Genomic DNA, 27,611 nt, shown 5'->3' with positions numbered 1-27,611 from the left:
CGCCACGGACAAGGAAGGAGCTTCAAAACGGAGCTCCTTCCTGGTCCGCAGAAAGGGCGCCCTAGGCGCCCGGCCGCGGATTGAGGACGTCACGTCTGCACTGCCCCGTCTAGAGGCGGCGCGGCCATGACATCCTCACGGCGGCGGCTGTATGGAAGGGCTGCCGCCGTTTAGTGCGTGACGAGCACGCACTAGGGTTAGGGCGGTGCGGAAGCACTGCCCTTTTGTAACCCTAGTGCGTGCTCGTCACGCACTAAAGTGCCGGTCTGTAACTGGCCAAAGATTCTTTCTCATGTTGGAGTTCCAGTATAGGTAAAGGTCATTTTGCAAGGACTGGGAGAGGAAATCCAGGATCAAGTCCAAGAGTGATCACTGTACATTTAACAAATTATATTCTGAAGGGATTACCGTTTTTCCTGTTTGTTTTCCCCCTTCCTCTTATTTCGTTTTTGTACAGTTTACTGTGTTGTTTCTTTTTTGACTCCATAATTTGGTAACAAGACAAATGTTTTAATACCAGAGTTTCCTAGCTCGGTTCCTGGCATGTCCAGTTCAGAAGATCTTTTGTAGCTGGTAATGTGAAAGAAAATCTAATGCAGCTGGTATACCTGAGATCCAACTGCCTTTGGGGATCAGACTCCAAAACACCCAGAATTGTATTTGTAAGAAGAGTGGGCACAAGGACATGCTGGATTCTGATGTTATCATTGCTCAATTATTAATGGTTTTACCATATTACATATATTCTTTTTTAAAGTTACTGGATCAGAGCATGCAATACTGGAGCAGTACTGGACATAAACACTGGAAGTCTGTTTCAGAGCATATAATATTGGACATATACACTGGGTTTCTGTAAGGTACATGTAAAAATGTAAGTGCTCTTTACATATCTGGATGATCTTTTGGGGGGTGTTGTGGTAGTTAATATTCACCTTCTCCAGCTTCAGTGCCCGAAGTCCCTGCCCCATCTTACTGTAAGGCTCCTGAAACTGCCTCACAAAGCCATTTTGTGTTTCACAGTAAGCAGGCAAGATAGGAAAAGCATCTGACTAAATCTCCATAGCCAGGCACAAAATAATGACATCAACACTGAGATCATCTGGGATCCTTGTAGGTCCATGTCCTAGTCTCTGGAGCAGAAGAAAACAAGCTTGTTCCATCTCGGTATGCCAGCCCTTCAAATATTTAAACATGGTTATCACGTTAATCCTTAACCTTTTCTTTTCAGGCTAAACATACCCAATTTCCTAAGCTGCTCCTCATAGGGCATACGTTTCCAGAAGTTTCACCATTTTTGTCACTCTCTTCTGGTCAGGCTCCATCTTGTCAAAATACTTCTTGAATTGTGACACTCAGGTGAGGTCTGACCAAAGCAGTTACTGTTCCGTCCCTTAATCTAGACAGTATCTTAGAATTGCATTGGTTCTCTTAGCTGTCATATCACATTGCTGACTATCAGCAGTGCTGTAATCACTGTGGGTTGGACAATGGAGTTGTAGCCAGATGCTCCTCCAGTCCAGACTGCTTGCAGCAAAGCACAGAATGCCTGTGTCAGGCAGCTTTCAAGTAGGCTGGGATAGCTCAGCATAGAATTGGTCTGTGTGTGGATGTTTATTCTATTCTGAGGAGGTGTTGTATTGAGGCTGCTGTCTAACATGGTACATGACAATTTCCTGTGTTTCCACAAAAGTAATTAGAATTGTCCAGCGAGATTCATAGAGACTGAGGAGAGATTTAAACCCAACTCTTCATTAAGAGTGTGTGTTTCTTTTATTCTATTACACTGGTTTTAAAAACAAAAACAAACAAAGAAAGAAAAAGCAGAGGTTCGTTCACACCAGTTTTGAATCAGTTTGGAATCTGCATGAAAATTCACGCACCTCCTTTGTTCAGTTTCCCTTCCAAATATATATATATATATATATATATATATATATATATATATATATATATATTAGGGTGAATATATTTTCCTCTAACACAGGACATTTTGCAAGCAATTCTGTTTTCCAAATATATATAATAGTCTGCATATATTTTCTTCTAACACAGAACTTCTTGTAAGCAATTCTGTTTAATGTAAGCACATATTAGTGCATTTTTAAAATTAGTGACTGGTATTTGAAATTCACAGAAGTCCATAAGCCAAAGATTAAAGGCATTCCAGTTTACCTCTTCATTTGAGAAATACAAATTTGGTTATTTGATATTCAAATAGAACCAGAATAACTTTACCTCCAGCCTTCATCTCTCCAGTGCAATGAACCATTCATCCATTCAGTGGTGACTGAGAAGCTATAATGAAACTTTGTAAATGTTGTGCCATGTTGTACATCAGAAATACCTCTTCAATACAAGTCTCATTAATGCAATACAGATCAGGATGTTTTCTGGTGTTGCTACTTGCGCTCATGAAAACATTCCCTGTTTTCTCCTTGAATTTGCATGTAGAGTTCTCCAAGAATTTGTCTCAAGTGAAAACAAGAAAAATCAGATTTGATTAAGATGTGTCATGTGAGGTGCTGACACATGATGAAAATATACTAAAGATGGTAATTAAAGTGTTCTTATTAAACTGCCTGCAATTCCTGTGTCTCAGCTTAGCAGAGGAAATGATTGGTACAGGTGCTCTGAATGCAAGGAAGGAATAGAGGTTCCAGGAATGGGGTTATAAAATGCAAATCCTTGTAGTAAGGTGTCCTTTTCTTTATTCTTTGGTTGGGGCCCTAATGAAAATTTCTTGCATGATTCCCATTATCTTGTAGCCAACTGGAACTTAGGCCATTCTAATTAAACAGAGACATTTTATGTTTTAGAAATTTTGCCACCACAATCTCTAGTCTGAAATAACTATACAAAAGAATGGAGTTAGTTTTCATTTGTGAGAAAGGAAAGTAATTCTGAGTCTGAATATACCAAAAGGAAGCTGCTGCCCCTTTTAGAGACAGATTGGGGCCCTGATCTCGCCTACCCATGATACAAAAAAGAGTCTCAAAAAGTGGGTCCTTTCTCCACCTCGGAAAGGGCACCATAGCCGCTGGCACCATAGATTTTTGGTGTTTCTTTGACACTGCATCTTCTAAATGCAGTGCTAGAGGAGCAATGTGATGCTGTGCCATATGGTGCAGTGTGCAGCATCGCACCAGCCTAAGAGTGGAGTCTGGGCATGCACCGTATGTTGTATACAGCCTCTTAGTTAGTTTATCCACCCTTTTCAAAAGTTCCTGTCATGAGATTTGACACTGAAAACAGTTTCTGAGTCAGTTTAAGACTTGATCAGCTTAGACTTGATCAAATGGGGTCCACATCTCATGTTAAAATATCCCTTGAATTTCATGTAGGAAAGAGTATCAAATAAGAATTGGCATAGCTGTAGAATAAAATTGTTGGGCAGTCTTCAGCATGAACCCATATTCTGGGGGCAGATTATGGAAGACGTAATCAGTTCTGGAATATGGTTGGTGTTCCAAAGGTAAATGTTATGGTCTAAATCACAGTGAGCCCAGAGAGTACTACCAAAAAAGAAGAAGCATACAGTATTAGTGTAATCAGCAATCTAGTGAAGCTTCAGTGAGTCAGTAGTGTCTCTAAGCATTGCATGGCAATGGCTCCAAGGAGAAGACAACACTACAATGCCAGTGCACACACTACCTTGAAAATTTAATGGTATTTCTGACTTCAACTCATACCATAGGATCCTATACTTGCAGCATGTGGTTATATTCTTCTGGACTTTTTCAAAACTAATAAATGAGGATTAGGCACCATCTTAAAATAAAGTAATAGTAAAAAAACACAAATCCTGATATATTGCAAAGTACAAAGCACAAATCTTGACATAAAGCTAAAGTAAACAGATAAAATCCCAGTATGTTAACCCCATCCTAAACCCTGATACATAAACAGTTTTCATCATATCCACAATTGTATTTTGCTTCCTATTCATTCAAGGAGCAAAAGCTACTAATTAAATTCACTTTCTCAGGATGCTTTTTATATAACACATGAATAGCAACTAAAGTCAATTTGTGAACCCATTGTCCTTGATGCTCTATAGAAGAGTTCCCAGCTGGAACTGATTACACTTAATCTTCTTTGTGTTATCCAGGTAAAAAATAATTCAAAGGCAAGTGTAAATAATTGCTGCTCTCCTTTTATTTAAATCCATAACGACAGTGTTATCGAACAAATGCAGATAAATAGCAAAAGATTGGCCACATTGTCCAAAGTGAACTTTTTCTCTAGTAAGAGGAGTCATAGCTATGATGCAGATTTATTTGCTATGGATGAATCATTCACTGTTTAAAAGCATCTCACAGAAATGAATGTGGATTGTGTATTTCAGAACACTATGTATCAGGCCCCCAAATATAACCCTGCATTGTCTTATATTTACTTATTGTAAACATAAATTGCAATTTTTTTTAAAAAAAATCAATTTGCAGTATGCTTTTATTAAGTCTATTCACAATTAAGACCCATGAAGTTCAATGGGACTCCTAAGTCAATTGGTGTTCAAAACTCCATTGTATTACTGCCCAGACCACTTAAGAGTCACTATTACTACCTAAAGGGCAGATTCATTTCTGCCCCTTTACATCCACATGTTTTTGGGGTGATTTTTTTTAAAGAATACATTGAGGTCATGTTTTGCCCCCAACAAGTTGTGTTCCCTTCATTCTTATGAGATAGTGTCAGGTTTAACAAACCAAGATTTGAAGAGCTAAGTAAACATCACAGTGAGGTTAACTGATGATTTATCTGGATTCCGAAAATAGAGGTCCGCTACAGACAAATTAGTGTCCAAACTGAGTTCTCCCAGATCGATAAAAACCCCTTTCCTTTCAGCCCCCCTTTCCCAATGAAAGGCATCAAAGGATTCTTTAAACTCTCCACTTTCCCCCAACATCCATATCAACCTATCTAACCCAGAAAATAAAGTCTCGCCTGGTTGGTAATCGAGGTCTTGTCTTAGGAAGTAAACAAACTCATAAAACAGCAAACCTCCCCTGATACTGCCAATCTACCCCCGTTTACAGCCCCCGTTCTAATTTGTCTCAATCATATTCCCCCTCATTGCTTGACCCCTCACTTTGTGCTTCCAACTAGTTAAACATAACACTGTGTCATCACATCCAATTACTTCTATTTCACCATATCGCTGTATCAACATATTACACTTCTGGATTCTAACAGACAGCCCCTAAGGAAGAGGTGAAAAAGTGGATACACAGAGCTCCTTTCTCTCTCTCATCTGTTCCCCTCTCTTAGACCAGCCGCTCTCTCTTTGACTTGCCTCCCTCCTTTCCCGCTCCATTCTCTAGTCATCTTCTTCATGCCAGAATGAGAAAATTAATGTGTGCGTTTTAAGCTATAGTGCCTTAAGCTTAGCTCAACCCCCTTAAGTTGGTTAAGAGTAGGGTTTTTAACTTCTGTGCCGTTTTTCTCCTCTTTTACTTTGAGAACTAGCTTGCCAGGAATATAGGCTCTTCTGTTAGTTTCTGCAGCTATCCTTTCCTGTCTTTCTAATAATGAAATAATTATTTTTGCTGAAAAATCAGCCTGTCTTTTTACCTCATTTTTACTTGGTGCCACATTGGTTAATGGTCCATTTTTAAAACCTTCAGCCTGCAAGTTCCTGCCGGGAATTAGTGCCTGAAAGAACCTTTTTCCCCAGACCAGTAAACCAGTGCATTGCTTTTAACAATATAGAATCAGATACTTAATCGAAATTAAATTGTTGAGAATGAAATATTAGAATGTCAGCACCTTTTCATTCAAGTGGAATTTTGTCATTGAGTCATTGTTCAGTACCCATGGGTTTGTAACTTCTGGGGGGCAATATAAATGAACAAGACACACTGAAAGAAGAGGAAGATTGTATCTTTATAAAGTAAGCTTACAGGTTTATTAATGGAAACCACCAAGTGCCCAGTTTACCTTTGATGAAACTTCAGACAATTGAAGGGCTCCCCTGCTTCTAATCAGGAAAAATATGGTGAAAAAAATAAACTCTGAATGGAGTTAGAATATGTCCAAAATAGATGCATAGGAGAAGATAGAGTATAATCAGAGGTAGGTAGCAATTAAATGACCTGCACATTTAAATATCCCTTAAGAATATTCAGAGATAATTAATTTCATATACCAGAACTCCATCTGGACCTGACAATATAGGATTTTTAGTATAGTTAACAGTCAGGTTTTTAAAAAAAAGACCAGCAGGGGAAAAAACAACCTTCAACTGGTTATTTCTCTCCAGAAAGTATGAAGAGCCCTACTCCTAAATTGCTATCCAAAAATGGTACATTTACCTCTCATATTTCTCATAAATAGAGCAATTAAATGCTTTGCAAAATTCTCAGCCATACCTGCTGTCACTACTGAATACATGTTAACTTTTGAGAAATATTATGCATGCATCAGTAGTGGAAAGCAATTTGGTCTCAACAGGAAGCTTGGAACAGCACAAACAATTGTAATATACAGTACATGCTACATCTGCAGAATGTCCCCAGTTAAATTTCGACCATCATATCCATCCTTTGGCAGCAAGATTAGAAAAGACAACTGCTTAAAAATATGAAGGATCAGAGCCAACTGGGGCAGATATCTGTGGGCTAGATGGACCAACTACAGAATGGTTTAATATATAGTAGAATTATGAAGCATGAAACCCTCCAGATGTTTTTGGAAGTAAAACTTCCAACAGCCATAGCCAATAGACCCAAGGACAAGAAAGGTGGAGACCTGCACTTCAGTAACATTTAGAAGGGCATCTGATTCTTGCTTGTGAAAAAAACTTAACTATTAATCCCAACTAGAGTAAATGTTTTCATTGTTGTTTTTATTCAACTTAAGTCAACATGCTATCACAGGATTTTATTGGTAAGATTTATTAAGAGGGAGCTTACCAATGTCTTCTTTCGAAGGCTGAAGAGTGTGACTTGCTCAACTTCATCCTGTGGGCCTCTATGGCTGAGTGCAGATTTGAACCCTATTCTCCTAGTATCCTAGTGCACTACTCAAATCACTATAATACCAACTGAATTATTAGGGTTTTTTTGTAAATCAATAGACAAATAAGTTCCATTGTTTCAATAGTGAGTAACACAGGGGTCTGCAGTTCACCATCTGGGTGGCCAAATGATTATCACAATGATTTATAGAAATACCTTCACATAATTGAAGTGTATTTTGGAGCAGTAAGAGACTTACAAGACAGCACTCAGGGCTATACCAGACCAACCTTTTCTGTCCCCAAAGATTTTGATATGATTGTAAACACTTAATTTTCTACCTCTAGCTTATTGGTCTGTGCTGCTCCCTTTGCTTTAGTAAACTCTGATATGGTATGATTAGACAATGTGAGTTGGTCACTCAGATTTTGAGTGACATGAAAAAACAGCTAAAACAGTGTTAGATATTGTATTTATTGTGACTCTGTTTCTACTATCTTGGGGAGAGGGGTTGCATCATATGCCAAAATAACTTGTCTAAAGCACCTTACAGACCACCTGAAGGCGGCGGTCTGCCGGCGGTGCCAGTAGCTGCATCCGGGAACCGCAGCGGCCAAACCGCGTGGTTCCCGGACGCAGCAAAAAAGAAGCCCGAAAATGGTGCTTCTTTTTGCACCCCAAAAGTGGTGCCCTGAGGCGCTAGGTGCCACAACATCAAGATGACGGCGCCCGTGTGGAAGGGCGCCACCATTTTCTATGCGTTCCACGCGTACTAGGGTTCAGAGGCATCTAGAATAAACGCCCCTTTCTAACCCTAATACGCCCCTTCCTAACCCTAGTACATGCAGAGCGCATACTTTCAGCGCGTGTGTAACGCGCCTAACTTTAGGCATTATGGTTCTAAATGTGGTGACAGGAGGTGCTATTTACTTTTCAGCATCAGACAACAAAATATACTTTGACAATTCAACTTTTTTTCCCATGTTGGATGAATCATAGGTAGTTTTCAGTGGTGGCTTGTGCTCTCTCTTTGTGTGTGTGTAGGCCTATCATGTGTCTTCCAGTCATTTCTGACTTATGGCTACCAGAATTTTATTTTATTTCTAACATTTTGACAAAGTTAGTTAGTGGAGTTATGTTCCTCCTATTCCCACATGTCATTCTACGTATATCCATGTCAGAATAAAGGTGCAATAAAATACATTTGAAAAGGTTCATTTTCACATTATTCTTGGTCTCAATAAGGACTAGAAACTTTTTTTAATTGTAAGTTCAGATTTTAAAGCACCCATGTTCTGGAGCATATACTATACATAAAGGGTATAAAATATAAGCAACTCCACCAATAGAATGGCATCGATTTCTTTTACTCACAGTTATTCTTAGCATCCATTCTCACCTCAAGAAGAAGAAAGATATATTTCATTGTCTTTTTTTTTTTTTTTAGTGTTCAGTCTCCCAGAGCAAATCGTCTTCTCTCAATCTCATTTTCAGCAGCATAGTACCCTTCTTGCTCCTGGACAAGTCACAGTGCATGACAGGTCATTAACACACCCAGCTTAATCTACACAGGGCCATGGCTGGCCTTATCTACACAGACAAATTGATTAGTTGCAGATGATGGCTGATGGCAATCAGTCAAACTAAATTAGTGCTGGAAAACAGCTTAACACCTGCTGGGGATGTGATGGTGCAAAAGAAATGATTTCAACATCAGTGCAGTAGAAAGTGTTTCTCAAAGAAGTCCATGCTCTTTGTATAGCCTTGGAAAATTACCTTTGCTGAAAATAGCTCAGAGAAAAAGAACCCCTCATATAGGTGTTGGAATAGGACAAAAGCCCCTATGTGCCACAGTAATGGATGTTTTCTTGAAATAGACTCCCATCAGATTTCAAAGATGCTTTCAGCTCTCTGGTGTTGACAATATCTTTAAGAACCTTGGAAATTTACTCACCATGATGAAATCCAGTGTATTTCAGAGATGCATTTAGGTGATTACTCTCTCTTTCACATATTTTAAGAGACTAGTCCTAATTCTGATGCTTATCTGTGGGTTCTGAAAGCCCACTCCCAACTTGGCTAGTGTAATTGCCATCATTTCCCCCAAAGTTAAACATGCTTAAACTGACCTCATCTTAAATCAGCTTACTGACATGAGGGGTTGCATTTATCTGGGAAGGTCTTCTTGCAGGCTCTTTTCAGATAGGAACTAAATAGTTCAAATCGGTTTAGTTATCAATTAAAAATTCTTACTCACCTCTAGCTATTGTTTTTAAAAGTGTGAACTAGGCAACAAGAAATAGTAATTGGTCCAAATGCCATGATAATGGCAAGCAGACATATGCAACATAAATATCATACTTTCAGAGTCTTGAATTGGTAATACAAGTTGTGAGAGTTGGTCACAGAGTTTGCCAACCAAACCACCATAATAATACCATCTGAATAGCCACTTGGATATTTCCACCCAGCTCAGGCTTTTGTCTTAGAGAATGGATAATTTTAATATCACATAAATTAAAATGAATTACCATACACACATAAGATGCATAAATACCCAATCTCCTTTGGGGGAAACGGTGAGCCTTTGACATAAATGATACTCATTTTAGTATGTGGATCATGTTGGAAAGATCCAGATAGGGTGAATGTATGTGATTAACATCATGGTTCATTGTACAGAGTTCCAAGAATCATTTTGATACACAAGAACAAGCCAGTCTAGAGTTTCTTACCAGTCTTGTGAAGAATTGGCTAGCACTCCTAATGCTTTCCAAGGTAGATCCCTAAGTTAGCCCAGGCTGAATGATAGTCTTGTTCAAGGTTAACTGGTCAGCCCTATTCATGCAAAATCAACTGTGTCAAACTTGCTCTTTCCAGTCTCACTTATTGCACGGCTCTATTCCATTTCAGTGGTCTTTTACAGAGAAAACTTCAATCAATTGTGTTCTATTATCATATATGTTTGGGTTTTCTTCATAGGAATCTGCTGTAGTTTCATCTCTTCTGTATAATTCTTTAGTGTATTGTTTCCATCGTCTTTTTATTGTTTCCAGGCCATGTAATGTGCTCCCTTGCTGGTTGTAGAGCACCCCCATTTTCAGTTTCTCAGATCTTTTGAGTTCTCAGATCTTCTGGAAGAGGAAGAGGTATCTTGTTCTTCCTTTTTTTGTTGTCAGTTCCTATTGATTATTATAATATTTCTCTTTATTCCTACACACAAGCAGTTACATTCATTGTTCTATTTCTTTCACTTTTCACTTTTGCTTCTCTTCTGTACTTAACTGTTTGTCATCTTCCCATTCCCCCTTTTAGTCTACTAATATTGTCTTCTTGCTTTCTTCCCTAACAATGTCCTTGGCATCAGTCCATAATTCCTCTGCTCAATTAGGCTTAATAGTGCAAATTTATTTTTCACCCTGTCTTTTAATTGTTTTTTGTGGGTTTTTCAGGCTATGAGACCTTATAGAAGAGCCTCATAGTCAGAAACGCCCCCCCCCCCCAAAAAAAGTATGGATGCCAGATGTGAAAGCCTTCAAATTCACATTGTCTTTAAGCATTCTTTGAGAATGTTCTTCATGTTGTATTTTGGTATGTTGGTTGGTTTTATGTTCTATTTAGCTGTGCTCTAACTTTTGCTGTTAATATCTCATGGTTTGTGCCACAATCTGCTCCTACTCTTTTTTTTTCTTTTTCTTACAGAGATAATGGAGCTTCTCCATCTTCTGCTTCCATTTATGCTGTCTATTTGATTTCTGTTGACTATCAGAAGATGACCATGTATAGAATCACTTCTTGGGTTCTTTGAAGAGTGTGTTTGCAGTTAATTCGGTTAGTCAGTTTCCTGCTTCATTTCTTGACCATAGGCTGAATTTTCCTATGATATTTGATTCTGCTCCATTTTGTATTTTTGCATTCTAGGGCTTATCTAAACAAAATACTTCATATGGAATTCAAATAGAATGTGATCCAGGCTCATGCAATTGGAGAAATTTGGTCATTTTGAGGGTGTGTGTGAAAAACTCCTCAAACATAATCACAGTTTTTACCAGAGTATCCACAAGGATGCTCATTATAGGATGTGTTGCTATCTGCTTCAAATGCCTTTGCATGAGGATATTTTGATAGAGGGAAGACAGAGGGGCAGATATACAGGACATACCTTCACATGATATTTGCCCACCAGGAAAAGAACAATCCAAGTGTCCCTTTGTGAATTGGCAGTAGCACCCGTGTTTAGTGTGTGTTTGTGTGTGTGAGTCTCATCAAAGGCCTTAAGTGCCTTGAAAAATTTGTCCTTCACAGACTTGAATTGATGGGCTGTACCCATAAAACTACTGGCATATTGTGTGGAGAACAGATAGATAGATAGATAGATAGATAGATAGATAGATAGATAGAGGCTCCTCCTGTTGGGAACATCAACCTACTGGACCAATGATTCCAGCAACAGGTTAGTTTCCAAGTGCACCAATAGATGATCCTCCATGCTTTCCTTTGTGCAGCCATTGTGCCATTCCCACAACAAAAAGTGCATTTCTGTGTACTGGTCAGGAATATGACAGTCAATCTCATACATTATTGGAATTTTTAAAAATGTAGTAGCATACTAAGAAGGTTTCAGAAACTTGGCATAACAAACCTATTGGTAGACAGGAGAGCAGGTATATTGTGCAATGGCTAGCCATTTTAGAGCAAATGAAAATTGTATTTTCTTTGCTGGGCAATATAAAACTCATCACAAGCTATAATCATGGCTTTCAACAATACCTACAGAGTCATGCAGCACTCCAAATCTCCCTCCATGCCCTCTTCTTTGGTAGCCAGTCTGCTCACAATGATGACACCAGCAGAAATGGGCCACAATGGAAGCAGAAGTGATTATGTCAACATCCTTTGGTTGACAGGGAAAAAATTAATAATGGCAGCAGCCACTGAAGTGTGGGCACAAATAATTCACAGAGACGTCCTTCCTGCATGTTTTCTTAATATGCAATGCTGCTGCATTTGGCCCATGGCATTCACACAGATGCAAATGTGCACAAATGGGTTCAGGAAAAATGAAGACAAATGTGTCTATATGAAGGTGCAAACATCTGTGGCAATGTGCATAATCCACTTCCATCTAGACTACCCTCTAGTCTCCTATGGTTAGCAAGAAGTCAGATTTTGTGGTGAGATCGATTTATTCCTGAATTCCTGCATAGAATGTTTCAGTTTCATCATCCTTTGCCTCTGTGGTTGAACATAAACTTGGATTGTGGCGATATTAATTGATTTACCCTGAGGTCTTATTGACATGATTGAAACAGACTTGGCATTATATCTTTTGGTTGCTTTTGTTACATCTTTCTTCAATATAAATGCCACTTCACTTCTTTTTATATTTTCATTTCCTGAGCAAAATACTGTGTAATTATTTGACCTGGCATTTCTTTCTACTTTAGCTCCCTCCTCACCCCTAGTATTGCAATTGTGTGTTCCATTTCTTGTATTACTATGTCAAGCTTCCCCTGGTTCATGCTTTACACACATTCCATGCTCCTATGAGTTATGCAGCATCTAACATTCTTTTCTCCTCAGAGTACGTCACCAACAAAACTTCCTTTCAGCATGTGTTCAGTAGTACCATTAGCCCCCCTCACTATTAGTAATTCCCCTTAGAATGCTCAATGCATCTTAATATTTTCTGTTGACTGCCTTTGGAGTGTCTTATCATAGGATTTCTGTGGTGATTAATATTCAAGAGGGGCTTGCCATGCCTCCCTCTCCACAATCATTAGCCATGGTACCACTGCCATTGTCTCTGAGAAATTCTCCACCATTACCAACCTTCACTACTGGTGCTGCCCAATAGCTGCTTGACATATTTAGTTTGTCTCATCCTTGAGAAAGACTTGCCACCTCTCTGTTTACCCTGCTTTCATGGCCCCGTTACAATAATCTATCCCATTCCAGTCTTCCCCTGCTGTGGCCAGGGTCTGGGGATGGCAGTGTTCCTGCCCAGCCTTACTGGGCTCTCTCACCCTCCCCATTTCCAGTTGAGATCTAGGTGGTGGCAGTTGCAGTGTTTGTACCCAGCCTTATTGGGCACTCTGGTTCTTCCTCTCCCCAAAACAGAGGTCTCTTAGACAGTAAGGAACACTTTTGTATCCTCTAGATCAAGCATGATTGTGATTTGGATCCTAAGCATCACATGCAATGAGAAATGGTGGGCAGCACATAATTACATAAATATGTATTTATGCTCACATAAAGAAATGTGTACAAAAACTCTCCCCCTAGCCCACCACATCCCACACACATCACTTCCATGCTTGAGATGGGATCTCTACAGCCTCAGTGTCTTGATGTTGGTGCCATTATCTAGTAGAGGAGATTGTTACTTTAGAGTGAAGACTGCTAACAGCCAAAGGAGGAGAAGCACTGCCACCTCTTCTAGAGAACACATGCAGTTCAAAATGTTGAGAGCAGCCAATGGGAGTAAAGCTAGAAAAGGTGGGGGCTGCTACCAGGAATGGATATACATAGAGAGGTGCAGCTGTGTGTATCATTGTACCCTGAGAGGAAAGCAGCCCAGGAGGCTGAGAGAGACTGCGATGAGGTGCAGTTAGAAGGGGTTTAGTTACCCAAGTTAGGGACTAGGGGAGTCCAAAATTAATGTGTATGAGTATCCTGCAGGCTATATCAATCATTAGGAGGTGGTGGAGATGATTAAATTCATCTGGAGAACAGATTAAATAAAACTTTAGGATACTGAGGAAGTTCACGTAGAGTAGTTGTTGGCATGACAGATAACCAGAAGGTGTAAGAGATACAGAGGGTAGATAAAGGTTCTGTGGGAACTAAGACTGTAAGGAAACATTTATAAAGTCAAGTGAAAAAACTGTTACTTTGTCACTTCCGAAGCTGTTTATACACGGTATCAAGCTTGAATAACATCCTACAAGAATTTTATTTACAAGCAAGTTTGAATCCTACAAGAAAGATACTGTATTCAACCTTGCTTGTAAATAAAATCTGTTCCTTTATTTCAACAAGTACTTGCCTGAAGTGTGCTTACAGATAACATCATCCACACTACCAAACATAGGTAAAATACTACCAAGCCAGGGGGTGAGGGAGACCATTTATTATTTAAAACACTTCAGAAAGTGGTGAGGTAGTTGCCAGACCATCACATAGTGGTGGCACTGGTGGGCAGATAAGGGATGAATCACCATAGGGTCCTGGTCCTGAGTGAGAGTCTTACCACTGCCACATCACACCGCTCCATCACCATAGCACACTGACAGTGATAAAGCGAAAGGCCTGGAATAAAACAGCCATGCAGAGTTGCCAGCTGTGTCCTCTACTGAACTGGCCAGATTCAAATCCCTTGATACGAGAAATTCCACCCCTCTGGTTGTCCATATGCAGTGGCTTTGTTATTTGGAGGCATCCTGACTTATTTTGGATAAGGTTGAAACATAATAAATTGTAAATGTAATAACATGTAAAACAAAGCTAAGAAAACAATACAGTATATTATCCTTACATGTACCTCTGATAGCATTTGTTCCCTATTATCCTTTTTTTAAAAAAGATAAATTTTATTAGTTTGTATATTTATTAGGTAGGTTTTTTTAAATAAAATTTATTTTGTTATCTTATGGATACATCAGAACTGAAACACACACAGTTGTAGATAAACTTTTATTTGAGAGAAATTATCCATTAATTTTTGTTGTTGTTGTTATCATGGAGGCATAAAGGCATATTGAATGATGAATGCATATAGATAAGTATACTTATTTTGTTTATTGAAGATTTTTATACAGAAACAAAACATTCTTTTTAAACTTTTTTAAATTTTTTACATACAAGTAGAGATTCATTTAAAAGGACAAATATGAACAAATCGAGTAAGATAAGACTAGAAGTATAAAAAGAATGAATGCTAATAGGTCTTAGAGAATAATATATGATAATGTTAATTTCACTTCAATACAGCAAAAAAGTTTTTATGAAGTTTGACAATCATTATATTAGGAAGTCAAGAATGCAGAAAATGAACAATAATCAAAAGATGAAGTTTACAAGCATTCTTATTGCTATTGCTATTGTTTTGTTATCATTCTCTTTTTTCTTTACTATTCTGTATTAATATATGCTTACATCAAAATAAAAAAAGTACTGAAAACCTAGATATTATGGCAGAGGTTGACTCTGTGAAGTATACAGTGTTACTTTTCTTTTCCAAGTTGGATTATTCTTGAAAATGGTTTCCTTTGCAGTGACCAAGTGTAATTAACGGTTATAACACTTGCATAGAGATTTGCATGTCTGTTTGGTCTTATAGTTGCTTGTACCTACTCAGATCCAGTCCTGATTTTCGTTAAATGTTATCCCCTTTGGGTACTGTTGAAATCCACATTTCCTCTCCCAATCCATCTGCAGGATTTTGTAACTTTAGATCTCTTTGATATAACTTTCCTCATATGTATATCCTTCCTGACAGATTGCACACATTGTGTGTTGTCTGAGAGCCATCTGTGCTGGTGAAGTACTCTCCAGGGATTGTAACCTTCTTGAAAATGGTTATTACTTTCTCTTCTTTACTTTGTACAATCCACTGGTTCTTTCATACAAAAGCACTGCAACTTTTCAAACAGTACCATGATGTTATGAGGAATATATGTCAGGGATAGTGTCAGTATCAGAAATGCAGATGTGTCTTCTACTTCCTTGTAGTTTTTTGATACCTTATTGGGAATGGATAAAAGTGTTTGGTGTTTGTTTGTTTGTTTGGGGGGAGGGGTCTACTCAACTTTAGTTTCTTATTTTTTATATATAAGTATAAACAAATACTGTCTTTTGTGGTAATGGGACAATGTGGTCAGTAGTGTCTGGTACCCAAATGAGTTGCTATGATATTGGATATGGCATGCCAGCTCATAAAAGGTACTGTACAGAAGGTTTCGCTGAATGTCTTCCAGTGGATAAAAGGTTAACATAAACCTCAGTGAGGTTCACATTACACATGCTGTATTCATTTGTTTGAATGCTGAATATATATTGTTAACATGGGGACAAGCTCTACCGTGCCTTGTGCCCAAGGGCTATACACAATATTGTGACTTCTTATAGAAGCCACTTCTCTGAGATTTCGGGTAGATCAAAGATTACTGAATGTTTTGCTCATGTAGTTCTTTATGTTTCATTGAGTACAATGGATAGCTTTGGTATGGTGATGGCATATCTAACAGTGTCATATCAAAACAAGGTTCAGTTTGATGTATGATTTTGTGGTGCTATACTGTCTTGCTTTCTCTCACTCTCTTTTTCTGTATCCACACTCTCATAATCCTATGGAGGACGTGCATCAAGCTTACGAATGGAGAGGATATTCAAAATTATTTGAAAAAATAATAAAGAAAAATATTTCCCAAATGTCAAGAAACCCAGCTGAGAAGAATCCTGGACTGATGAGAATTTTCACATTTCAGGACTTATTCTACACTAGTTTAGTATATTGTTGTTTTGTGAAATAGCACTTTCTTCACAAGGAACAGAACTTTCTGTGCAGAAAATGCTGCTTTCTATGTAAATACACCATGTTCAAATTTTGTAATGAATAAGATCTGAATTGTGAATTGTCTTTTAAAACTGATCGGGTTTCTAAGGCTTTCTCTCAGAGAGAAGGAAAAGTATTTAAACTATTTGTTACTTCTTTTGAGAAAAAATAAGAATTACATTTATAATTTCAAGTTCCTTATTCATTGCTGAGTACATTAGATAGTACTGGCACTGGAGTTCTGTCCATGACTTGCATATCAGCATTATGTTTAGCCAGATGTTCAATTGTGATGTTATGTAGAGGATACTCTATATAATAAGACTAAAGTATATGACTTACACTACCCCAAAGAAGATTGGTTTGAGGAGACATTGCTTCTTCCTTATGTAAATATGCATATTCTGCTAATTATTGACTTTGTAGTGGTATGTTTAACAGTGTTTGACACACTAGGTATCTTGTCAGAAGTGAAATCAGGGCAATGATCAATGTAATGATTAACAATATCAAAAATGTCAAAGTCTCCTGGGCAGATGATAGAATGTCACCTGAAGTAAATGCCAAACAATTTTATCCTTCACTTCAAAACTACAATAATTTCATAACTGTAACTATTTTTGACCCTGTACAAAGAGAAATAATGCCTGCATACTTTAGGTGATGCAACATGCCATCCACGCTGTATGCAGGAGATCTACCCTTTTCTTTAAGAGACCTTCCAATTATCATTTAAAATTAAAGTCCAGTTGTCATTTCTCACCTTGATGGCATCCTATTTTAAGCAGCATCTGCCCTTGCAGAATGCTGTCACTTTGTATGGTCCCCCCCTCCATGCCCAAGGTAAACCTGACATTCACGATGTCCCTCTGTGATTTATATTTGAATAAGGATTTGGATTTTATTATTTTATTGTTATTATTTATTTATTTTAAAGAAATGTCTATCCTGTTTTAATTCTACTTGGCAGACTAAAAGGTTCTGGTAGACACAACTGAGAGAATCTCATACAGCATTGTAAAATACTATAAGAATAGAATGAAGAAGCAGAAAGATAGTGGGTGTAGCTTTCTGTAAACCCAGTGTAAATCCAATCTTCATTAACCACTGAAAGGGAAATGATGGCCCATTCCGGATGGGCGTAAAATAAGTATCCAGTATGTACTAGGGTTAGGAAGGGGTGTCACTTCCTGATGCCCCTAACCCTAATATGTACTGTATACGTACAAAATGGCGTCGCCCTTCCACACGGGTGCCGCCATCTTGACGTAGCGGACGCATAGCATCCACACATCACGCCCCGGATGTGATGCTGCGAGTGTGCTACTAGCACCTTGCAGCGCCACTTCCGGGGCACAAAAAGAAGCACAATTTTTGGGCTTCTTTTTGCCACGTCCGGGAACCACGCAGTTTGGCCGCTGTGGTTCCCATACGCGGCAACCAGCAGCACTGGCAAACCACCGCTTTTAGGCGATCTGTAACGCTCCAGTGATGAGTTCACATGGGCTTTTTAGAGAGTGCATTCAGCCTCTTCAGAACCAGTACTGAAACCAAGTTCTTTGTTCCCATCGACTGAACTTGTTAACATGATGACCTGAAGCAGGCTTTCCAAGGATGAACTGGGTGCATAAGAGCACATATGCTGTAAAAGTCCATTACTGTAATGAAGTAAGTAAACCCCATTGTTTTAATAGGCCTGCTCTAATTGGGATTTAGTCAATTATGCTTTGATTTGTGTTCATTTAATACATTGTAAACTGCTGTGGAATCTGCTTTGTAGAGACGTAGTAACACTTGAACAAATGAGCACACTTGTCCATTCTTATCACATTTCCTAGCATTTAAGGTGTCACAGGACTCTGACAAATGTAACAAAAATCCAGAATTTCAACAATGCAGCAAAAAACACCCAGATGAGTTTTGAGGCAAATGCTAGTTATAGCAAGAGCTGAGTGCAAATGCATCCCACCCTTCCAAAGTGTTCCAAAGAGGCAAATGTTGTTAGGAAGAATTCTTGAAACAGGATACACAGTGGCCCTTTGATGGCACAGAACTGCTGTGCTTTTTAAATATTTCAATGCAGGCAGTAGTGATGTCTCAGTGACTGCCATTTGTCTCCCAAAATGCTTTAGGCTAGATCCACTCTTAATGACTGCATAGATATACATGTAGATATGTATAGATACATATAAATACCTACAGATCTAGATATAGGCAGACCACAAAAATCTAGGTCAAAGTTTTTTGCCACATACAGTCACGATTTTTGTGACTGCTGTCACTTTATCAAGAATGTACAAAACTATATTGAGAAGCAGGCAACATGAAACAAAGTTTGTTTTTAACAGTTTTGTTGTCACTGATAAATCATTTCCAGAAACCCTTCAAAGAATTGTGTTGCCTCCCTCTCCAAAACACATAATCCAGGCTTTCAGAAATTACATTTGATTCCCCCCCCCCAATGTTTATGCAGAAATTTCTCTAGAAAAATTTTAAAGCTTTTACTTAGCTGCAATGTATTGACATGGCAGCCTTTTGTAAATTATCTATTTGCAGCTGTTGCTGCTCTTTTCTCCTCCTTTCACAAGGAAAGAGTCTAACCTCTGGAGGAAAAATGTTTTCCAACATTCTTTCTTTCTTATCTATTCCAGGCTTTCTTTATGCCAAAATCACTCTCAGATTTTAATTGAAAGGAAACAAGGATTCTCATCCCATGTGTCAGGCTGCAGGATTTTGTATCGATGATTTTCAACATTGGTTTCATTGGGACAAAGTATCACTGACCTGCCAAGTATTGTCTCCTTGTTGCTTTTCTATCTATATCAGCATTGTTTCTTTTTTGTTGTTGTTGTTCTTGGTCTCCTCTCTGATTAAATTGACATCATTTTAGCTTCTGTGATTCCTGTATCATTTTCTGTTGACAGCATCAGGTAATGTAACGAACGGGTGTCCTTGTGAAAGGGGCACCTGCCATTGATTGGCTGGCTGTATTAATGCAGGTCCTTTAAATGTCACGCAAGCATGGCTTTGTGCTAAGTGGCAGCTGAAAGGGTGCCAGTAGGAGTTGTTATAAATCACAGATAACAGGCAGAAGGCACCCTTTGTGTGCTGCCAATGTCACATTGTGCCATCTGAGGAGCATTAAGGGAAGAAGAATCCACTGAAGTAATTCATTTCCACACTAGTACAGAGGATGTTTGCTTAATGCACACTGCAAATGAGATCTTGTATTCAGCACACTGACTGTGTGAGGCTAAAGGGCCACACTACTTCAAGAAAACTGAAGCCTTTTTCTTTAATCCTGCACAATGCTGCTGAAATCTCTGTGGGATGATCACAGAGATTTCCCAGTGACACACATAGTTAAATTATATTTATCATCCACATGGGTTTTATTTTTTTTTCTCCCAAAGAAAACAGATTATTAAAAATGGCCATAACAAGCACTGGAATTTACAACTCCAATATCTGTCACTGGCAGAAGAAGAGGCATATATTAAGTCTACAGCAGCGCATACTGGAGTGGCAAATGCTGACAAATCCCATAGGGAAAGTTTTAAGGTCACAACACTGCTTGATGACAGAAAATATAAGGAAGTTGTGTTTTAGGCTTCAAATGTCTTAGCAACCATCAGTTATTGACCAATAGAGGAGTCAATTTTTCTGCTTCAAAGTAGACACAGCGTTGATGATGCAAGACCCTATTTTTTTTAAAGAAAACTCATTATCAAAAGAATGCTAGATACAACACACACTTATGTAGACCTGTGTGTTTGTCTGGGGCTTAAACCAGACCCTTAAATTCACAAAACACAAATTTCATAAATAATAGTTTCAAGGCTTTATTTTTTTTTCTAGGGTGCTTCTATACTGATGAAAAAATGTCTTCAAATTGTATTTTCTGGTCCACCAAGATCCCATATCTCCCCTGTCACATCATCACAGAGAAAGCACTTTGAAATGTCACCAGCACAATCGGCCCCTTGTGAATTCACCATTACCCCCCTTTCCAGAATCCATCAATCAATAGTCCTCATGCCAGTCAATCTAATGACCACCATGCACTCTGATTGGATGCCTCTCAGTGTACAGTCATGAAACTCTGCAGCCAAGGGATCATCAGTGGGGGGGGGGAGTTAAATTGGGCTGCCACATCTCTCTTTCTCCCCCACACCCAAGTGTCATGTTTGTTTTACTGTTTGTACTCTTGTTTCCCCCACCTGCCACCCCACCTGATTGGTATTGAGTTGTTGATTGGGGACATGGGGAAGAGAAGAGTAGAAACAGTAAAATAAAGGCAACATTTGGGTGTGGGTGAAGGTGTAAGAAGGTGGTGGTAGCCTGATCTAATTGATTTCATGGCTGAACATTCACAGCAGTAGAAGAAAATGAAGATACACACTGGGCTTGCTGGACCCAACCACCAGACACTCCTCCTGCTCCTGTCCTCACGCCAATGTCTGTATGGAGTGCAGTCCACACACACAAATGAATATCTGGATTTTCCACTCAATTCCAAAATAAATTGTCACTTTATTTCTCTGGATTAATACCCTGAGACACTGAAAAGACCCAGGTTCAGCCTGGATCCTTCCTTCCATCATCTGGATTGCTTGCAGTGAAAATGAGGTGAGACTGTTTCATTTGGCCTGTATGGCCATGCTCCTAATCCGTGCTTACCAAACTATTTATGTTTCCTTCTTCATGGGGAAACAACTGAATGTAGACCTAGTGTAGTCACTGCGGTTGGTATCACCCAGTGTGGGTGGGCAGTGGAGAAGCAGTCAGGTGGTGTACTACCCCACTGCATTCCCTACCTCCTGATGCCTTCCTTGCCTATTCCCCAGCCAGCCTGGCACCACAGGACAAGACTGACAGCTATTTAAGGTCCATTACGGTTGCTCAGAAGAACAACTTTGCAGGATCCCAACCAAAAGACACCTGCTAGTGCTGTGGCCTCCCAAAAGCCATTTGGGATCCAGCATGGCTGCTCAGAGGTTCCTGCTGCTTGGAGGGCACTGTTATGGCATCAAGATGGCTTTTTGAGGTCTTGCATGCTCCTGGGTAAGCAAGGAAGGAATATGATGTGCACTCATCAGGTATGCCAGTCTTACTGGGTTTACACCCTGCAGAGTATTGCCCAGTGTAATCTAAACTCTCCCCCCATCCCCCTAGTGATGCCATTGTATAAACCCTAATTCTAGGAATTCTCCTCCTCATTTTGTCTTATCTTTCCTTATCTTTCGTTATACTTTTACCCCACTTTTTCCAGTGAGCACATTGTGGTTTACAAATGGGACAGGTTCACTCAGGTTGTGGTGCACTTTAACACTGAAACTGCATATATCTTTAAGCCAATCCTAACTCATTCACCAGATTTTGTAAGATGTTCTTAGTCCCACTTTTGGAGGAAAGGTGGGGTGTAAATAAGGTGGATAGGACAGGATAGGGTAGGATAGGGCTTTTCAGTGTGTCACAATTTATCAAGAACTAGAAACAGAGCTGTGTATTGGATCTAGATTGAGATTCATACAATGGACCTCACTTGGAATTAATAGGATGTGAGGTACGAAAATCATTCTTTTTTTCACAGTGGTTTCAGTGGGACTCAAATACCACTCACTCCATATAACTCTAAATGAGTTCTTACCTTCATACCTCCATTTTAGTTGTGTCGGTACCATGACAGCAAGTATCCTCCAGGTTTGTTTTATGAAACATTTTATCCCTCATCTGTTAGAGTCTCCTATTTTCCTATCCCCTGGCTGGCCATGCCCATGGAGGGACTTTATTATAAAATATCCTCTCGGGGCATTCTAGGAGGTATGGGAAGATGAAGAATGTTAGAGACTAGGAAAAACTGAAAAGAGGAACATAACACAAGTTGGTCACTTTGTAGTATTTAGCTTTGATGCACCACACTGGTGCATTCCTATTCTCCAGACACCCCTTTGCCTTGCACAATATAAAGATGAATAAAGCTACAAACAGATAAGTTTTTGACACTGTTGTAAATTATGCCCCTAAATTCCAGCCACTTCTCATGTACAGTTTTCACTATTTTAAAAAAAAAAAAAGAATGGTTTGGATAGAAATATCTATGTATGTATCTATACCAACCAATGTATTGGCTTTTGTCAGTGAAGTGTTTTTCTTCCCCTCCCATCTGTTTTCTATTAAACCATAATGCGTTGAATCAAAATGCTGTATTCTGGTTGTCAATAGATTGGTCCTACTGGAAAGAAATCAAAAAAGTTATTCAATTTTGTTTAGAGAGGTATCCATTCAACATCTTACAGTATGATTCACAAGAAACATCTCACAGTATGAGAAATGTGGTTGTTGTTGTTGTTGTTGTTGTGTGCCTTCACATCATTTCTTACAAGGCAAGTGTACATTTTATTTTTTTTCTTTCTGATTTTGTTTCAGTTTTATTCCATCATGCATTTTCTGGATCTGAAAGTCTAGGATGGAACACACCTGGTTTTTTGCACAGATGTATACTTTTACACATGGGCCATTTATACCTGGTAGTACAGTGGAATTCTCATTATCTCAATGGCACTGAGTTAAAAAAATGCAATTAACATAATGCAAATTAGGAATGAATAAGCAAAAAGAGATAACCTTTCACATGAACAAAAAAAAAATCACAGTGTTTTCCCCATAGTTCACTTTTTCTGGAATTATTTCTTTCTCATCACCCATGTATGGTTTAGAGCTGGGAATCAATGGGAAAAAGTGTGTTCACCAAGAAGTATATGGGAAAAGTCTGTATGTCTGCTCACATATCTGAAGCCCTGACCCCACTCACAACAGCACCATATGAAGTGCTGGGAACTGAACAGTTTTTCTGTCTTTGCTATATATTATCATGGCATTGTGCAAGTACTGAGACTCAACATATACATTCGGTACATATGTAGATCCTTTCAGAACACACAAACATGTCTTCAGAGCCTAGAAGATATGAGACTATTCTCAAAAATGTTATGTGGACAAAACTGTCTCAGGGTATTTTAAATGTAGCCTATTACATCACTTGCTGGTCAGTGTTTTAGTGATGGGAACTCTCTGTATTTATTCAGTCTGGTCCTAGGATATAAAAAATGCTGTGTGCAGCTGGGATCACATCTTAAGTCCTATCAGCTTCTTAGAACCTGCCAGAGTTTGTATTCCATTGGCATAGCCTTTGGAAGCCTAGATGATCTTCCTGCCATGATTTGAGTTATTGCTATTGTTGTTGTTATTTATTGATCTAAACTGAAGACTTTTCTTAACTAATATTGTTGAAAGGACAATGGTATCTGATCCATGCTACACAGAATGTATATTTTGATGTTATAAGTAAACCTCCAAGCCATCTGTGCACTGAGCACTGAATTTTTTTAAAGTACAATATTTATATCACTTACTTTAGGATTTAGGGGTTTTTCTTCTGTTTTATGGATATTTGGAGTTGGAGGGAGGGAGGACTGTAAAGCCCCAATCTGTCTAGACAAGACCTACAAGGATAGATGTGGCTTTTAATGATGAGCGTGACACTGTTTTTTTTTTTCTTTTCTTTTCTTTTATGAGACCCACCTGCTACCTCTTAAGTAGAAGCAAGAAAGTGATTTCATTCAAGCAGCATTTGTTATTATAGTTGCTGGATCCCCTCAGTTGGCCTAGGCAATATAGGAATTCACTGCCATATCCAGTATCCATAGCAACTAGGATGTATAAGGTCCTGCATTTCAATTCTAAACAACAGGGGTGCTGCTCATACTCCACAGAGCTAAGAGAAAACCCTCTCCCCTTCCACTCTCCCCTATGCTTTTCCTTCTTTTAGTTTTTCTCCTTTGTTCTGCTGAAGCCTTGGCCTTGGCATGAAAGGGATGTGTAGTCAACATGCCTTCAGCATGTTTTGGTTTTAAAATAGGATCAATAATAGATCAGAGTCTTTGAAAGAGTGCCATATTATGTGACCATTCAGTCTCTTCCATAGTCAGGTAGGAACTGGTGCTTATTTGTTACATAAACAAAGGTCCATGGTAGGAAAGCGGCACAGCATGTAGTCTGGTGAATTTGTTTTGATATATATGTAGGCAGTTGCCAGACATTTCATCTCCTCCATGGGAAGAAGCACATCATACAGCCTGAGGTTTCATACCAGAAGAATGTTTCAACACAGTGATTTGTTAATTTCTTTAATATTTAGTTCAAATACAAGCCTTGTGGAGCAATACAGTCAGAGTCTAATTTTGGGTAAGTTCATGAAGGATCACTCCAATGAGTGGGGGCAAGATCTATACACTGTTTCTGTAAAGTGGTACTGGATACAGTGCTATACATTTGCCATGGATTAAGCAAATACTTTCATGTAGGGTTGGAAAGAATATTCATAATTATTTGTTTCTGTATTGAAAAATTGGTTTTCCAACATTTAGAAGACAATTATGGGAAAAATAATAGATCAGTGTGGTTTCCTGTGCAGAAAAGTGTGTTCAAAGAAAGAAAGAAAGAAAGAAAGAAAGAATAATATTTTTTTATTTATATCTCCTGCTTCTCCCTTCAGATCAAAGTGGGATTACAGCAATAAAAACATCATAAAATACATAGACAATACAAAATACATCAATCAGAAATAAAAAGGGAAGAGTTGTTACAGTATTGCTCACAGTCATAAAAATCAAGTTATCATATTCAGATGTTCAAAAGCAGATTAGAATAGATCCGTTGGATAGGCCCGCTGGAAGAGATCCGTCTTCAATGCTCTCTTGAAGCCTTCTAGTGAAGGCATAAGACAGATCTCTTCCAGTAGGTTGTTCCAAAGTCTAGGGGTCATCTCAGAAAACGTTTTACAAGAGGTAGTTTTCAACCTGGTTTTGGGGTGTTCTAATATTTTTGTGCCAGATGTTCTGAGAGTGCAGGGCGGATTATGTAGGGAGAGGTGTTCCCTTAAGTAACACAGGCCCAGGCCATGTAGTACTTTATAGGTAATAACCAACACTTTGTATTGTGCCCGGAAGCTAATCGGCAGTCAATGTAAAGATTTCAATACAGGTGTAATATGCTCTGATCTTGGTGTCCTATTACACAGAATCATTCCTCAATAAATGATAGTAACATTCAAATAAGGGGATAATTTCTTCTCATGTGTGAATAGTTAATTTATATCCCTAATGACTCTGTACATTGGTACTGCTTCAGTAAACAATATCTAGTAGGTTTGGCCTGGATCAGACTTAGTCTGGCACTCCTTGGCAGGATTTCTATACCAGCTTCCTGAGTTGAAAGCTAACAATAGTTAGTCATGGACAGGCTGTAATAAGGTTAAACTTGGTTTTGCATTAGGTACCTTGGGATTCATCTTCTTTAGAGACTTGTCAACACTGTAGTAATTCCCCAGTTGGCCACATCAGGGTGCTCAAGCTTCCATGGGAGGAAGGACCAGGCAGAAGTAATAACATGCTGGTGGCCTCACTTCTTGTTCATGCCTAGGTCTCTGTTTAACTGCCATCTTATTATCTTGCCATTCACAACACAACTCATCTCTTTGCCCTCATAGACACACTTCCTTTTGCCCAGCTTGAATATGTGTACCTTGAAGACAGAAACCAGATCAGGTCCCTCCAGTAACTCTTTTAGCCTAAGCTACCATGAAGTTCTAAGGCTTGCAGAGGTGGTAAGTGGAAGTGAATCAAGTCTGAAGTTGCAGTAATGTCCTTCTGGAATTACAGAGGAAGTGAAAGATGCTGGCCTAAGTTCATGCTATAATAAGATCCTTCAGGATCAGGTCCTAGAACAGCCTGCCTCAGGGAAGTGTTGAACCAAGTCTGTTGGGTTCTCTTGATTTACACAGGATCAGGCTGTCAGTCTTGACTCCAGCCTCTGTTTGCCCAGCATCATTGCCACAGCCATCAAATGGCGTGGCAATGATGCGCTCCCTCCTGGGAGCAAAAAGAATCTGCCTAAAGCAGCTTCCTGGAAAAGGCGTGATTGGTGCATGTGTGCTTTCACGCCAATTGCACCACTTCCTGAGAGCACTGTTTGGGCACTGTGTGATACTTGTGCCATCATGGCGCCGCCCGTGTGGAGGGTGGCAAGCCATGATGGTGGCATCCTCATGGACTAGGGCTGCTGGGCATGTAAATATCCAGCCTCATCTAGCCCTAGTTCATGGCGCTGCAAACTCCCCATTTGCACAAGGATAAAAACATAGGGTGAGGAAGAATCTATTCTACAGCTAGGGAAGCTCTCAGGTTGATTGACCTTGAATAGCCATCTCCTTTACCTTTGCAGCCCTCTTTTACCTGCCTTAGTTCCCTATCAGCTGTAGGTCATGACCACTTTGTATCAGTTGTTGAGGAAATATCTAAAACTATCACCCTCTCCTCTTGTCTGGCTCTGTCATTAGTATCTACTTTCCCCATACTCAACCACATATTCAATTATAGCTGTGGCTCTTATTCTTGGGCCCCTCAGTTTCCAAACCGGCACCACTTAAATAGTAAATCACTGTAAATCCTGAACTTCTCTGAACTCTCATTATCTAGGCCTAAGTGGGTAAAGAGCCCTACTGAGGCCCTACAGAGACAGGCAGGCTGGAGAGCATTTAGCAGGAGCATGATGGTTCCCAGCACACCATTACACCATCCTAAGAATAAATTCTCCATGCTGTTGTTCTTGCTCCTGCTGCACACAGAACTTTTCATCTGTGGGTTTCATTTTAGTTCTGTTATCTGAAGTCCACCTCCTTAAAACATTAAACTGTCAAGAGGAACCAGTTTATGCTGGGCTTTAGGTCTGATGCAAATCCAGTGCACATCCCCACTATCTACTGTATCTCCCATATATATTTTAAATTGTCCTAGGCAACAAAAAAAATTCTATATAAATAATTAAACTGAATAGTAAATATTAATAAGGACTTACTAATTAGGTAGCACAAAAATGCAAGAAAATGCTTCACGTGAGACTGTCAGTGATAAATGAATTGGAAGAATCTTCCATTAGGTCCCGTACAAATCTGCCAAGTATTTTTGTGTGTTCTATTATAATTTCACTCTATTCACTAATTCTCTCTAGCTCCTACCATGACAAAATTCACA

This window comes from Sceloporus undulatus, chromosome 3 (assembly GCF_019175285.1).
Source record: "Sceloporus undulatus isolate JIND9_A2432 ecotype Alabama chromosome 3, SceUnd_v1.1, whole genome shotgun sequence".
NCBI lineage: Eukaryota > Metazoa > Chordata > Lepidosauria > Squamata > Phrynosomatidae > Sceloporus > Sceloporus undulatus.
This window is presented reverse-complemented; position numbering follows the sequence as displayed.